Here is a 16,767-nt window from a genome sequence, read left to right as displayed (position 1 = left end):
AAGAATCTTAAAAATATCTGAGTAGAAGAGGGCTACGAAATATGTCACAAACAAGTGTGCAAAACAATTACCAAGGAATACCTGCATAAAACGAAGTCAATCCTAAAAAAAAAAAAACATTCCTTTCTGCAAGGAACCAAATCAAAGCCATAAACCAACTCGCAGTATCAGTATTCCAGTGCAGCTGTGGAATAATAAACTGGCCACAAGCGGAAATCAATAAACTGGATATCAAAACAAGGAAACTCCTCACCCTCCACCAAATGTTTTACAAAAATCAACGCATCCCAAGAATGTACCTGCCGAGACGAGGAGGAGGTAGGGGTCCGATGAAACTCAATCAAGTGCACAGAACGACAACAGCAGCATTGGCTGAATATGTGAAAAGTGCATTCGACTACAGAATCTAATTTGTAAGCAAACATGAAGACAACAATCCAGAGAAGGTATCCTGAACACACCTAGTAAAAATTTTTCCAAAGACAGGTATGAATAGAAGATGTCACACACAAAACCAGAACAGTAACAAATACAGCCCCAATTATTGCAAAAAAGACAAAAAATAAAAGCAAAAACGAAATACCAACAGATATACACCAAAAAAGCAGAAAGATATTTTTAAAAACAACAACCAAAGAAAAACAAGAGTTGGACAGATAAGGCATCACCAAAGAAGGCTCAATGGAATGGACAAGAAGAGATTAGATCAACTGGGATGGAGAACAAGGACACTACACCAATGGCCACACTGCATTACATAAAGAGGTGCAAAAACTGATCCTCTCAACTACAGACCTATCAGCTTACTTCCAGTCATCAGTTTGGTCATGGGATCAATCATCGCAGTTGTTATGAAAACCTTCCTGTTCTCCAACAATCTCATGGCACATCACCAATTTGGTTTCAGGCCTAGTCGCTACACATTGGACATGCTGATTCGACTCACCCAACAATGGATGAGGCCCTCAATGTCAGATATGAGATCAAAGCAGTCTCTGGACATATTTCATGCTTTCGATACAGTCTGGCATCCTGCATTACTCTCCAAACTCTCTGCCTCTGGAATCCAAGGCCAACTCCACACATGGATTACTGACTTCCTCGACTCTCGTAACCAACGTGTGGCACTCACCGGAATCCCTTCATCTCCTCCACCTGTTAAGGCTGGAGTTCTCCAAGCTTAGGCAGTGTTCTGGGCCCAGTTCTACTGCTGATCTTCATTAATGATCTGTCTGACTCTCTGGAAAAATCCTCTATTTGCTGATGATTTCACCCTCTGCTGTGACATTGCTCATCCTTCAGACAGGCAGGTTGCAGCCTCTTCCCTCACCTCAAACCTTGAAAAAAAAAAAAAAAACCACAAGCTGGTAAAACACTTGGAATATGTCTTTCAATCCTAACAAATCTCATGATCTCTCTCCGAAAGGATCGTCTGGCGAAACCCTCCACTCCACCCATCACACTTCCCCATCTACTTTCTTAACAATCCTCTTGAGGATGTTCGGTCATTCAAACTCCTGGGTCTCACTATCAGCCATGATCTTTCTTGAGCAAACCACATTTCAAAGTTGGCCTTGAAAATAGGCATCCTCCATCGCACAAAGGTCAGCTCAACTGGGATGGAGAACAAATCATAATAAATGCTCAAGATAAAGAACACCGTACCAATGACAACACTGCACTACATAAAAAGGTGTAAAAACTGATCACATTAACTATAGACCTTGGAACACCTGTACTCCTGTCCACCCACAAGGTTTTCATCCACAGCTTGTGGAGTACTGCTCCGCTCAATGGGCTGACTCCCCTGCTTCACATATCGCTCAGCTTGATGCCATGGAAACCAAAGCCTTCAAGATTATTGGAAAATCCTGCAATGAAACTGAGCCAATGGGTCTATCAATACGCCATCACAGACAGGTCGGTGATATCTGTCTTCTACCACCTGCTTTCTGGTCTTGCACTCTCTGCACATTCCGTGCTTTGTCCCCCTCACCTCGATAGGTTGCTGCAGGGCACATATGGTACACCATCAACCCCCTTCTGGTTAAACGACCTAAATCCAGGATCACTGCTCACTTGTTCATTCATTCCTCTTTTCACCTGCCTGTGGAACAAACTTCCACATTATCTCCAATCTCATTCTTCCCTCAACATCTTCAAGACAGCTGTTCACCAACATTTCAGATCGTCCCCAATCCAAAACCATGATATTTTCCATCCTCGCTAACCCCACCCAAATCTCTCCTCCTTCCAATTTTCCAGCTTTCCCTCCTGAGCTTCCTTTTGTATCCATTTTGTCCACCCCAAGCATCCTCTCCTGCTCCTCTCATTCCACCCCACACCCATTGTTTGTCTAAGACTGCCTCTATCTTGGCCTTCAACTCTTCGGTTGGTGTTTCCTCCCCAACACCCTCTCTCAACTGTTCATTTTGTCCTATTGTGTCCTGATCTGATCAGTGTGCTAATACTAGCTCTTCCACAAACCTCAACTATGTATACAAAAAATAAATGGCTTTGAGAAGATGGAAAGACTGAGTCAATCGAACAATTGTATGTAGGTTCTGCAAGTTTGAAAAAGTATGAGCCACCTCCTATTGAGATGTAAAAAAAAATAAAAAATGTCAGAACAGCTGTACACACAAAGGCACAAAGTATGTGGAGTCATCCACTGGCACATCTGCAAACATCTCATTATCTCAGTTAGAGAAAACTCATGGAAACATGAACCAAAAGCAATCACTGAAAACAATCAAGTAATGCTCACATACGATCAGATGATCCCTTTGAGCGTGAATGTTAGGTCCGTTTCTATTTTTAAAAAAAAAATAAATTGAAAGTTGCAAGTCTCACCCCCCCCCCCCCATTTCTTTTCCTTTTGACGAGAAAACACCACTGGTGAAGTTTCAGCCAAATCGAACCATGTTGAGGGGTCGCTACCGGATATTGAAATTTCGGAATTTTGTGGTTTTAAATATCCCCCCCTTTAAAATGTTATGGAACCACTGAATATGGCAGTCCATCTTGAATTGATTATTTTAATTGACCGTCATAGGTAAGATGGCGTGTGCACGATATTGGTCCCGATGGGCCTCGCAGAATGGTTGCAGTTATATGCTAATTTGGTTATCTTGGTGTATATTGTCTTCCAGCCTGATCACCAGGTGAACAATTGTCTCATTCGCAAATATGGATCTGAGAAGTAAGGATCCAGCAGTGTGGCTGGTCGAAGACTATGCTCCAGAGCGATGTGGATGTAAATTGCCATCGAAACGTGAAGTCCGTCAAGTGTTTTTCTATTTTCATCTGACAGAGAAGAAAACAGTCCAGGAAAGTGCAAAATTAGTGGCTGAGAAATTGATAAAATTCTGGGACAGAGCAAGAATTCCATATAGACAGACTTATCATGTGATAAACAAAATCAAGGACTTATTTGCTGACTGGCAGAAACTTCATAAAAACAAGAACAATAAAACTAAAAGTTCACAAACTCACATAGACAAGGAAAACAAGTTCTCTGAAGACCTGGATGATTTGATGGACATAGCACACCAAAATGCTTTAGATATGATTATCATAGAAGAGGATAATTTGTTTCTGATTGCTCAAAGGGAGGACGGGAGACGAGGATACATGAGTGAAGTTGATACAGATTTAGCAGAGAAAGAAAAACGACGAGAAATGTTTGATACACAAATACAAAATCGAGGGATAAAATAACTTAAAAGATGTGCCAAAGAGAGTGTCGCAGATCTTATGGACTCAACAAGCAATGAAACTGAGGAAGATGACGTAGATATCTGGAAATCACCTCGCCCAGGGACATCCACATCCACATCCATGTCCAAAAGGGCTCGAAAATCAGTTCCAACACCAAACCTGGCAGCTTCAATTGATCGGGCTAAAGTCAGTAACCGCAAAGCTACATTTATCTTGGCCTCAGCGGCGCAAAGTCTGGGCCACGACTTAAACAACGTAGCTATCAATAGGTCAACAATCAGAAAACAGCAACAAGTACATAGACAGAAGATTGCTGAATCATTGAAGGCATAATTCAAACCCACAGTGCCACTAATGGTGCACTGAGACAGCAAGTTACTTCCAGATTTAAACGGGAAAGACCTGGTGGATCGTCTACCAATTATTATTGTACCAAAACTTCCAGGTGGAACTGGTGAATTGATGGCTCACGCCATCCACACTACACTGGAACAATGGGGATTGGAAGACCAAGTAAAATGTCAATGCTTTGACACCACCAGTAGTAACACTGGTCACATGAACGGTGCATGTGTTCTATTAGAACAGAAATTGGGACATCAAATGTTGCATTTTGCCTGTCATCACCAGATGCACGAAATTGTCCGAGAGGCAGTCACAGTTACTTACCTTGGTCCTTCAATGGAACCTGACATCGCCTTGTTCAAGAGATTTCAAGGCCAGTGGCAATTCATCGACCAGGAGAAATTTGAAATTTTGACTGAAGATGAGAATGAGCAAGAATTTGTGAGTGTGTTGATGATGCGATATTATTTGCAAAAGAGCAATTGAAAAAATACCAGCCCCGTGATGATTATAAAGAACTATTGGAACACTCAATAATCGCACTTGGTGGCGTCCCGGAGAGAGGAATTCGATTCAGGCTTCCTGGGGCTTTGCACCAGGCCCACTGGATGGCGAAAGCCATATATGGAACCAAAATCTTTCTATTCAGAAAACAATTCAAACTAACTAAAAGAGAGGAAAAAGGAATGCGGAATTTAACTGTGTTTGTGATTGGGATTTACATTAATCATTGGTTTACTGCTCCTAGTGCCGTCAGAGCTCCCGCAAACGACCTGGAATTTTTGAAGAAACTGGAATCATATAAAATCGTGAATGAGGAAATTTCGAGAATAGCTGTGAAGAAGTTTTCTGGACATTTATGGTACTTGAGGAACTAATTACACTAGCTCTATTTGATAAGGTTTCTGCTGAAACTAAGGCAAGAATTAGCGCTGCAATAACCCAGGGAGATGGAGCAGAATTGGACCATTATCCAAGCAAACGAACTACTGTACTAGTTCACCATATTCCAAGAAGAGAACTGTGGGATTTTCCAACTCAAAATTCCCAACGTTTTTTCGTGTTCCGAGAATTGCCGATGGCTTTTTTGAATGATGACCCAGTAACACGGTATCAGAGCGAAAGTTACAATGCAGCACTGGCTATTGTCTCAAAACTCAAAGCAGTAAATGACAATGCAGAACGTGAAGTAGCTCTAATGACGGAATACAATGAAATACTCAGTTCCAACGAGGACCAAAAACAATATTTGCTCCAGGTTGTTTCAGAGCATCGAAGAAAAATGACTACCTGCAAGAAAGAACTTTTGCACGAAATCGTGAAATTGTTCAATGCATTATTATGCAAGTATTCAGTGATGTGAAAATTGAAAATTGATGAAATAAATGCCTAATGATTGTAAATTCATGACCTGTATTACTTTTTTATCCAGAAGATTTTATTTTTCTTATTTTGGGTTATTGGAATTTATTTAAATTCCGAAATTTCAATATCCAGTAGCAACCCCTAAACAGAGTTCGATTTGGCTGAAACTTTATCAATGGTAGTGGTGTTTTCTCATCAAAAGGAAAAGAAATGGGGGGGGGGGGGGGTGAGACTTGCAACTTTCAATTTTTTTTTAAATAGAAACCGACCTAGTGAATGTAGAATACAAAGCATTGTGACCAGATAAAACACTGAGATACAAAAAAAGAAAAGAAGGCATTGGTAATTGCAGTATCAATACCCAGCGATGTTGGCCGAAGCAATGCAGACATCAAGAAAATGACCAAATACCAATATCTCAAAAATGAAGTGAAAATATCCTGAAAGCCCATGAATGCTGAAATTGTGCAAGTGATTATTGGAGCAACAGGAATAAAAAAAAATAAAAAAGAACCACATGGAGATATTGAAAACCATTCCTGGGAACATTACCACAAACTGCAGTTGGAAGCTGTCTGGGGCTCAGTGACGATCCTCAAAATAACCTCGGAACAAAACTGATTTCAGAACGAGAAAAACGTCACAAATTGGACCATGAAGAAATAATGAACCCAAACTTAATGAAATGAAGATGGATACTTCAAGACCTGGGAGGACAACATTCCACCTGAAATCAGCACATGGAGATAATATGCGAAATACGCATATTTACCAGACATGAAATCAGAGTCATATCGCATGCTTTTGACAGTCTGGAACCCTGCCCTGCTCACCAAACCCTCTTCCGATGGTATCCAAAACCACCTTCACTCATGGCTCGCAGGCTTCCTCTCCTGTCGCAGCCAATGTGTGGCCCTAAATGGAGTTTTCATCCCCTCTTCCTGTCCAGGCTGGAGTTCCTCAAGGCAGCGTTCTGGGCCCTGTTCTTCATCAATGATCTCTCCGACTTTCTGGAAAATCCTCTTTATCTCTTTGTTGATGACTCCACCCTCTGCTGTACCATCTGTCATCCCTCAGATCAGCAAGCAGCAGCCTCTTCACTCTCTGCAGATCTGGATAAAATCACAAACTGGTCCAACATGTGGAACATGTCTTTCAATCCTGACAAATCTCACACTCTCACTATGTCGCTCTGAAAGGACAGTTTTGAAAACTGCCCCCCCTCCCCCATCTACTTTCTCAACAATCCTCTTGAAGAAGTCCTTTCATTCAAGGTTCTGGGTCTCACTATCTGCCATGATCATTCCTGGGAAAGCCATATTTCCAACCTGGCCTCCAAAGCCAGTCGCCGATTGGGCATCCTCCATCATGCAAAATCCTTCCTTGGCCCACCTGAGCTCCTGACCACATACAAAGCTTTTGGCTGCAGCCTGATTGAGTACTGCTCTCCCCCCAGGACTGGTGCTCCTGCCTCACATCTTTCTCGGCTTCATGCTGTGGGAACCAAGGCATTTAGGATCATTAGTATGTCCCATGGTGAGGCTGTCTTTGGGCCTCTCACTCTCTCAGCACAGACAGGTTGGTGGTCTTTCTGTCTTCTACAGTCTCCTCTCCAGACTACGAATCCAAGCAGATGGGATGTGTGCTGAAAAAAGATAAAGCCTGCACCTCTTGTGGAGAAAAGCATTGTCTCATGCAGAGACAGGCATCTGCACAGAGTCGAAAGACTCAGGAAGTGCTATGCACCTCAGGAGGTGCAAAGAAAAGATCAATGTTCTTGGCTCGACAGAAGAAATAAAAAGAAAAAAAATTGGAGCAAAGAGAAAAAAATGAGAAAAGTCATCCTTCAATGCCGGTCTACTCAGCCTATGAGCTTTGGGGGATGAAAGGTAGTGGAAAACGAGTCATGAAACAGTTGGGGAAAACAAAACTGACCACCAGATTGGAGATGCTCCCATTGTATAAATGAGAGAATTGCATCGACAGCATATAGGTCTAATAAACTAATAAAAGAGACAACAAATAAAGCCAGAGAACAAGCGGCAGAATATTTGAGGAGCATGGAAGTCGAGGAGTTGCGAGGAGGAGGACAGAGGTAGAGTGAGGAGGTGACCACGGGGGCACGGGGAGAGGCAAGGCAGAAAAACTGGGGCTTGGAAAGTGACATGGCACTGGAGAGCCAGTGTTGGGGACGACAAGTGATGGAGGGAGGGGATACATACCCACTGCAGGGAAAAGAATGAGGAGGAGGAGATTGGGACCATACTCTGTGCAGAGCGTTGGTACTGCTTAAGCAGTCTCCTTGGCTATTGGACACAATCCTGGACGGGTCACCACTCCGACACAGTATACCAGCATGCTGGCACTAATTTTGCCAACCTCAGAAGGATGACAGGCAGAGTCAACCCCACCTGGTATTAATTCAACAGCTGAGCAGGATTTGAACTCAGGACCCTGGGATCCTAAGCCCACCACCCTAACCATTAAGCCAACACCAGGAAAGGAATGGACCCAACCCATTGACATGGACCGGGATGCAAATGCACTGGTGGGGGAGTGGGAGGAGGGGGTTAAGGACGGGGGTAGGGTGGATAGTGATGGGCATGAAGGAGGTAGAACGACAGAACGAAAGAGGGAAGAAGAAGAGGAAGATGAATTGCAGGGAGGGGTGGATAATGGTGGGCAGGAAGAGGAGGGAGAATGGCAGAATGAGGGAAAGGAAGATGAAGGGCAGCGTGAACTGGAGGAAGATGCGGCCAACAAAATAAAGATGGAATTGATACCACTCAGGGAAAGCCCACAACTCTACGAAATAGAAAATAACAAAATGATAAAAATATGAGTGAGGATAAACAACACAGTCATACTCAAAAAAGTCATTCCAAGATCCACTGGATTGAAGGAAATCAACACCGAGCTTTGCAGCAGCATTGGCTCATTCAAGAAAAAGTGGCAGGCAAGCATCACCAGAAGAAAAATAAACCAGGCCCTGAGGCCCTACAGACAAAGACCAAGCACCACCATGGAAAAGGATTCAAATGAAACAAACAGAGAACAACAAAACGAGAAAGGAAACGGGACAAATGCAGTGCAGTTTATAAGAGGAAACAGAACTCCAAAGCTAATAAAGAGAATCTTTAACAAAAAAAACAAAAACAAAAACAAAACGCTGTCCTTGGGTTTGAGTCTCGGGTGGAATCAATTTTTTTCACACTCGCCCCACACAGGAATTTATTTATTCCTGTTCATTATATTTCTATGAGGTTTATCTCCAATACGACAACGAACACACACACACACACACACACACACACACACACACACACACACACACACACACACACACACACACACACACACACACACACACACACACACACACACACACACACACACACACCAGTGTTAGTATGATAAATTTCTGAGGATATCCCGAAGACTCTCAATAGCTGTGGGCTGTCGCCACTTATGTGGCAAGGTCCTTCAGTTCGAGTCCTGGGTTGAGTCAGAAGTTTTTCACATTAGACCTATGCAGAAATTTAAATTTATTTCCATTTATCAATAATTATATATATATATATATATATATATATATATATATATATATATATATATATATATATATATATACATATATATACAGTAGACGAGGCATAAGTTGTCACCATAGGGACCGAGAAAAAAGTGACGACTTAGACATGTGACGACTTGCGCGTATGCGAACATTTATGATAACTGGGGGGTGAAGGATGAAGTCGCGCGTGGCCTGGAGACGTACGTGTGAGAGGGCGCAACAATCTCTAAGCCGGCTATTGTACCAAAAGGGAAATACAATCCTCGGGGCATAGGTGGGGGTTCATTGGTTAGTTTGAAAGTGATCAAGCAAAGATGGAATTCATGAATCAGTTTAACAAAAGTAAAGATAATGAACAACTGTAAGACAACTCATATACCATCGACAAATGTGGAATGAATGGCTGTTAGAATTCATTCATTGAAATGAATGTAGAATGAGTTTTCATATTGAATGAAAACTCATACACCATCGACAAATTACATGACACACAGTCATCATGATGACTACCACTCAATACCTATGCGAAAGTGAGTGTGGTGATGTACAAAACAAGCCAATATAAAACCATGATGGGACTTCATCACGAAGCTCGATCGATCCTTTACTCCTTCGCCAGAGACTGCATTGCGCAGCCTGTCTACCTCTTCAGATGCATGTGCGATGGCGCGCTAACTGAGCTGAACGCAGCGCAGTTATAAATAGCCCGCGCATCACGATTCCATGAAATCGGGCTTCTCACGAGGCAGCAGTTCTGTGTGACGAGTTAGGCGTGGTAATTTACTTGAGTTTCCATTATGCGGAACGGACAACATCTGACGACTTACAGACTTTATTCAAAGTCTGTAAGTCGATTTAACATTCGATAAATTCGAGACTTTTTGATGCTGCAGACTTAGGCGAAGTGACGAGTTACATGCTGCCGACTTACGCCTAGTCTACTGTACATATATATATATATATATATATATATATATATATATATATATATATATATATATATATATATACATACATACATATACAATGACAAAAGGCCTAGGAGGTGAGTTGCTGATGATAAACTAAAAATGTAGAAATTGATAGCAAGGAATATTAAAAAAAATAAAAAATAAAAAAACTTTGATGATGTTAAAAAAGGGAGGAACAAAACGTGTTGTTCGAAAACAACCCCCAAATATACCACAACTGAAGGAAACAAAAGCAAGATGTGACAACTCTGAAGAAGTATGGACCTGAACGGTTTTGGGAAACAATCTATGAATACCCAAAATAACGTAATAAGGGGGTGGGTTGGATTCAAAACTTGGAAAATAAAAAGGAACACCTTAAGGAAATGCCCCCAGTGATAAATGATGAAGGAAAATTTTTTTTTTTTTTAAAACAACCAAAATGCCAACCCTTAACAGCCCTGGACCAGCTGGAATTCCAAATTTCTGGCTAAAGCAACTGGACGTTCCCCACAAATCACTATGCTCGAGCATTCAACAAACTTATCCAAGAGGAGGAGGTAATGAAAGAATGGCTCACAGAGGGTAACATCTTCCTCATCCCAAAATCTGAAGAAGAAAAAAAACCCAACTTCCTCACAAGTATAGACCAATAACATGTCTACCAACAACATAAAACTTCTGACAGGAACCACAGTAATTACGTACCACCAACTAACACAATAAGCAAGCTTCAAAGCAGAACATGTATAAGAGGATGCTATGGAACAATGGACCACCGACTACTCAACAAGGACACACTCTAAAATGAGAAGACCCAAATTGTTCACAGCATGGATTTGGACTCCGAAAAAGCTTTTGATAGTGTCCCACATTCATGGATGATAAAAGGCATGCAAGTGTACAAGATAAACACCCAAACAATCAAACCGATTGTGAAAGCAATGGAGTGATTGAACACCACATTGATACTGCAGAACTCAGAAGGAAAGATTGAAATACCAGGAGTGAAGATACGACGCGGGATCTTTCAGGGTGATAGCCTTTCTTTTGCCGCTCCTATTTTGCCTGCATCTTGACCCACTGATCAACTTCATTCATGAGCATCGATACACCCTAACATCCAATCTATACTAATAAATGTCAGTGTGTGTCTGTGTCAATCAGTACATCTTCTCCACCATAAAACCTCATGGCCTGAAACTTTGCATGTATACAAAGGGGACTCCAAGGAAGTGCATGAATGAAAATTGTGTTGTTGTTGTTGTTGTTCGTCTTTCAGCTGCTCTCATTAGGGGTCGCCACAGCGGATCATCCGTTATGATCCACATACTGATTTGGCATAGGTTTTACGCCCTTCCTGACACAACCCTGGTCGCCTCTTACGACACAGGGATAAGAATTGGGTTTCGCCATGATTCCGGGCTGCCCTACACCCTCTCATAGCATGGCCCAGCACAGAGCTCCCATCCTCAAGCGATCCTCCAACCCAAGCCTCAGAGTAGCCGGATTACAGGCACACGACACTACACCCAGTTTATGAATGAAAATTGTGTGTTTGGGTTAATTTAAACATCCCCTTTGAAGATAATTACCAGCCTTATTGAATTATCCTATATCAAGGCGTCATCCTTTGTCAGCTCGCTGGGGTCTTAATTCACCATTTTTTTTGGCCTGCTCAACAATGCCTCGACTTGGAACAGGCTGAAACGTTTTTTTTAACGATAAAATTTTTCTTTCACTTTCCTCTCATATTATCGAATGTCTGATCATCATATGTCCGAATCGCTGGATACATTGCAATGCTTACAAACACCAGAGATGCCAGTGTTCGTGGCTTTATACGACCGATCGGCGATCGCTAATCACCAATCCTTTCTTACTAATTCAAGCTCTAGAATTATACTTAGCAGTAGTTCCGACTGCTAAAAAAAAAAAAAAGTGTTGATTTGTCCAATTTGGACATAGTTTGACATTTCGGGCATCTCCGGTAGGTGTTTAATATAACGGATCAGTGATGGCTAATTGCTTGCCAAGCCAGCCGTTCCTAATCAACCGTTTCATTGGAGTGCTTGCTTGAGTGTTTAAGACACTTGGCTAACGTGTTGCATGCTTGGAACAAGATCGCCCGTCGGGTTGGTACTTCTCTTGTCTTTCAAAAAAAAACTTTAACATAAAAACAAAAAATAGAAAGCTTTATCCACATGAATAGATTCCATCGCTCCTCGCAATGTTTCAACAGAAAGATCTTGACAATAGGCCTCCTTATCATAATATTTGTAAGATCAGCATCTTACTCTTTCTTTCCATCGTTCTTCAAATGTAGTCTCAAAAATAGCAAAAGTTGAGAAATAATGAGATATATCTGTAAAAAGTCCCCACACGTATACAATTTAAAGAGAGGTGAGTATAAATATGATCAATTAGTGAGGCCAAAGAGTAAGCGACTCCAGTGCATGCCTGTCTGTAATAACTGTTTAAACCCTACGCAGTGTAGTGATGTAAGAAATAATTCTGCATAATTTTCTAAATGATTAATATTAATGCTAAAATCACCCATAAAAATAGTGTTTTGTCTACTTTCATATCTTCTAGTGCACAAAGCAAACGATTTTGAAACACAATATCTGTATTTGGTTTCCTACGTACAACTCTGAAAATAACCTTTCTTTTTGTCCAATTTCTGTCTGGAGCCAAATTGATTCTGCGTGCATAAAAATCACCTTTTAAAACTTTATATTTAATTGAAGAATGAATATAGGCTCCAACACCTCCTCCTAGCCTTGCAGTATTGCAGCAATTCAATTCCAATGAGTAACCTTTTAGACCTAACATATTTGATAAAGAAACTTGCCAGACTTCCGATAAACCAATGATGTGAAAGTGTTTCCAGACAATGTTCATACAATAATCTAAGACCCTCAATATATTTATTTAATGATCTTATATTAATGTGGTAAATATTAAACACATTCTTACCTCCTTCATTTTAAACTGAATCAAAACTATAAGGGCATAATTGGAAAAACTTGACATTCAAACAATTATTATAATCACCATTTAAAATAATTTTCTATCAATATAACCATAGTGTACAAGCTTTATAAAATCATCACACTAGATGAAATCCGAAGTCTTCATATTTCACATTCTCAATACAAACATAAAACAAATCATCGGAAGTATGCAGCGTTTTGTAGGAGTCATCAGTCATTTGGCAAATAATGTTTCCATTCCTGGTGCTGATTTCTTTCACCAAGTGGGCCCTCTTAGCTACCCTCAAGATGGCATATCTCATGGACGTAAGATCCTTGTTGATGAAGACTCCTCGTGATGCCTCCTTCTCCTTCAGTTTGAACCTCCTCCTCCACGTGCAGCACACTGCTGCGGGTAGCATCATTGGCTGAGGGCATAGCTGTGTTGCTGATGCAATGCCCCTATTACTAACACACTGGTACTCATTTCACTGACCTCAGAAGGATGACAGGGTGAGTCAACCCCATCTGGTGTTAATTCAACAGCCGACAGGGGCTCAAACTCAGAACCCTAAAATCCCAAGCCAGCCACCCCAACCACTAAGCCAACACCTGGCTAAGTTTGAACCTACTATCATAGAGTTCATTTCTCTTTCTTCTGGTGGAAAAACATACAATTGTCTGTCATGGTTTTTGTGCAATGGCATGGCTTGTTCTGGAGGTGAGCCAAGATGATGGCAAGTTGAACTATCAGCAAGAGAGAGCTATACCTCTACGTCTGTTGCTACCTTCCGAACTTTATCAACCCCCCCTCATTCTCCTCCTCTGACTCCAAGACCAGTGATTCTCAGGTTCTCTCTCTCTATATATATATATATATATATATATATATATATATATATATATATATATATATATATATATATATATATATATATATATATATATATAGTTCAAGTTCATCCTGCTTGAATTGCAATCTGCGTAGATGACGATTCACCTCATCTCTTTATATACAAGCATCTTTGACTGCCTGAATAACAGCCGGTATTGCTGTTTGCACAGCAGCCTGCACTGCATTGATGGTAATTGCAGCATGCATTTCTCTATCCTTCATGTCCCAAAAATGGATCTATCACATCATCAACGTCGATGTAAAGACCCGTCTATTTCGTCATGGTCTTGGATGTTGGATGTTGGATAAAGACCTGTCTATTTGGATGTTTTTTTAGCGCTTCTAGGAGCCTCGACAAAGTATACAAAAAAAAATTTAATTTAAAAACTGAAATGCTTGCTTGGGGCTGAGAAGTCACTTGACCAGGGCCCGTTTCCAAAAATGTATGACCGATGGTTAGCCACATGTCTAAAGCCATCAAAGTTATAGCGTCATGACAAGGTCAGTTCTCTACAGCTTCTGACCTTTTGCGATGCAGCTGGACAGCCTCTCCAGTGAGGTGCACCACATGCCCTTCCACTACTTAGACAGCATAAAGTTCTCTAAAACCCACAACATGAACCACAAGTTCATAGTCCCACTGCAGACGCACAAGCAAGATTTGCCTCGCATCCACATCGGCAAGTGCTTGGGTGACGAAACTGCATCCCAGAATGTTACTGTGAATGAGGGAGCAGTAAGGGGTGCAACAGCGACACCCATAGTGATGGTGGCCCTCCACCCATCTGGAAAACGCAGCGCCCACTGAACTAACGCTACAGGGCAGCAGGTCGGCATCAGAATTGCCACCTGACATGAACCAAATGATGTTGATGATGACTCAGGGTTGGACAGGGTTGGAGATGAGGCAGGGCAAGACAATAAAATGGCTGAATAAAGACATTGGGGCTGGTACAAGGCATGATATGCATGGGGAGGGGCAGGCAGAAGCAGAGGCTATGGGCAAAGAGGTAATGGCTATGGGCAGTGACATGGCAGAGAAGATCGAGGCTGTGCAAGGAGAGGTGAATGAAATGATGGAGGATGTGAAAGGTTGGTGACATGAGATGGCAACTGGTCAGGCCAGGGTTAAAACAGAAAGTGTACCAGCACCAGCACCATGAAGAGTAAAGGACGAAACAGGACCACGGGAGATAGCCAGAACAGAGCCGAAGCGGGAGACCAAGGTAGAAGATAGAGTATGTACAAAGGCGGAACGTGAAAGTAATTTATTTGAAATGAGTAAAAAAAATCAAAACTAAAAAAATTAAATGATGTAAAATGTCAAAGCCCCATTGTTTTCGTAATTTTGCTGTATAGAGTTAAAGGGCAAGCCCATATTCATCTGCATCTAAAATGGCCACCAGTCTACCAGTCGGCCATCTTTGATAAGATTGCAAATAAAGTGAGAGGTACACGTATGCCATCGTGTACTGTGCTTGTGCCAAGTTTGAAGAAAATGAGACCATGTATGTCCAATAAATGTTTGGGGACACATTTAAGTAACAAAATGGCCACCAGTCGGACATTAAGAATCAGATCTTGGAGGTCTTGGATCTGACCTCGAAAAAAAAAAATGGCGTGCATATGCGAGTCATCATTCACTATCCAGGTGCCAAGTTTGACCAAATTTGGAAATGCATGTTTGAGAAATGGTTGAGGATGTGTTTGACACCAGGTGTTTTTTTTTTTTTACAACTAAAATGGCTGCCAGTCGGCCATTTTTGGATCTGATGTCGAAAAAAATATTACAGGCATATGTATACCATCATGTGTTGTCTTTGTGCGAAGCATGTATAAAATCGGCCCATACATGTCCGAGATATGGCCGCGGACGCACACGAAAATCGAGACCATATCCATAACCCCCCCGCCCCCCATTTCGGACTAAGTCCAATGGTGGCTAATAAAAAGGTATGGGAAGAGGAGATTGGGTCACGTGCGGGGTAAAGTGTGTGCAGGACGCTCGTGACCCCAAAGGTGTGCACATCCTTGCAGCAAGAGCATGCAGGGAAGGGTGATCATGGGGTGATACCAGCATTTTGCATAAAGAGGTACATGGACAAACACACGAATGGTACCAACGGGGAGAATAGGGTTTGTACAGGGACCCTCCACAGGGACGTATGGTGCCTGCTTATGCGGTCACGTGTGCAGTGTGTGAGTCCTGCATATGCACCGTCCGAACTCGCACCGAACAGCGGTATGGGTCGATGTGGTGGAAGCGCCGCAGCTGGTGCATGAGCAAGGTGCATCGGCACATTGTGAGTCACTGGACCGTGATGTCAAAACCACGTGCGGGGGACCCACACTGCCGAGCCACTATATTGTGTGGAGGCACAGATGGGAAAAAAAAATTGAGCACCAGCATGTGGGACGATGGGTAAATTGGTTGCATAAAAAGCACTGTTGGAGGTGGGTGGGGGCTGGGGGGTATCATGATAAAAGAGAAAGGAGTTTTGTTGATGTTAGCATGCAGTGGGGATGCTCCCCCTTGGTACCATTTCTGAGTGGCTGCGGTCGCTGGAGTAACGGAGTAGGGTAATTGGGTTGTGCAATTGGAGTTGGGAGAGGGGGGAGGGATGTGGACTCGAGGAAGAAAGGAGCTGAGGACTCGGTCACATTTTACATTAAATTGAATTTACTCAGGTCACTGCCATGATGCTGTCAAAGGACATTCCTGTCAAATTATGTCTTTCAATCCGGACAAATCTCACACTCTCACAATGTCTCTTCGAAAGGACCGTTTAGAAAACCCCCCCCATCCACTTTCTCAACAATTCTCTGGAAGAAGTCCTTTCTTTCAAGCTTCTGGGTCTCACTATCTTCCATGACCTTTCCTGGGAAAGCCACATTTCAAACCTCGCCTCCAAAGCCAGTCGCTGACTGGGAATCCTCCGTCGT

The 16,767-nt window shown here is 42.2% G+C and overlaps 1 protein-coding gene and 1 pseudogene across 2 annotated transcripts in view; one reads left to right on the top strand and one right to left on the bottom strand.

Moving 5' to 3' along the window:
* LOC147022570 (protein Smaug homolog 1-like) overlaps positions 1 to 16,767 on the bottom strand; it is a 112,890-nt gene that overhangs the window by 87,351 nt on the left and 8,772 nt on the right. The window lies entirely within an intron of this gene.
* LOC147022571 (uncharacterized) lies at positions 3,190 to 14,924 on the top strand (annotated as a pseudogene).

This window comes from Eptatretus burgeri, chromosome 7 (genome assembly GCF_056783735.1).
Source record: "Eptatretus burgeri isolate ZD-2024b chromosome 7, Ebu_testis_v1, whole genome shotgun sequence".
NCBI classification, from domain to species: Eukaryota; Metazoa; Chordata; class Myxini; order Myxiniformes; family Myxinidae; genus Eptatretus; species Eptatretus burgeri.
This window is presented reverse-complemented; position numbering and strand designations above follow the sequence as displayed.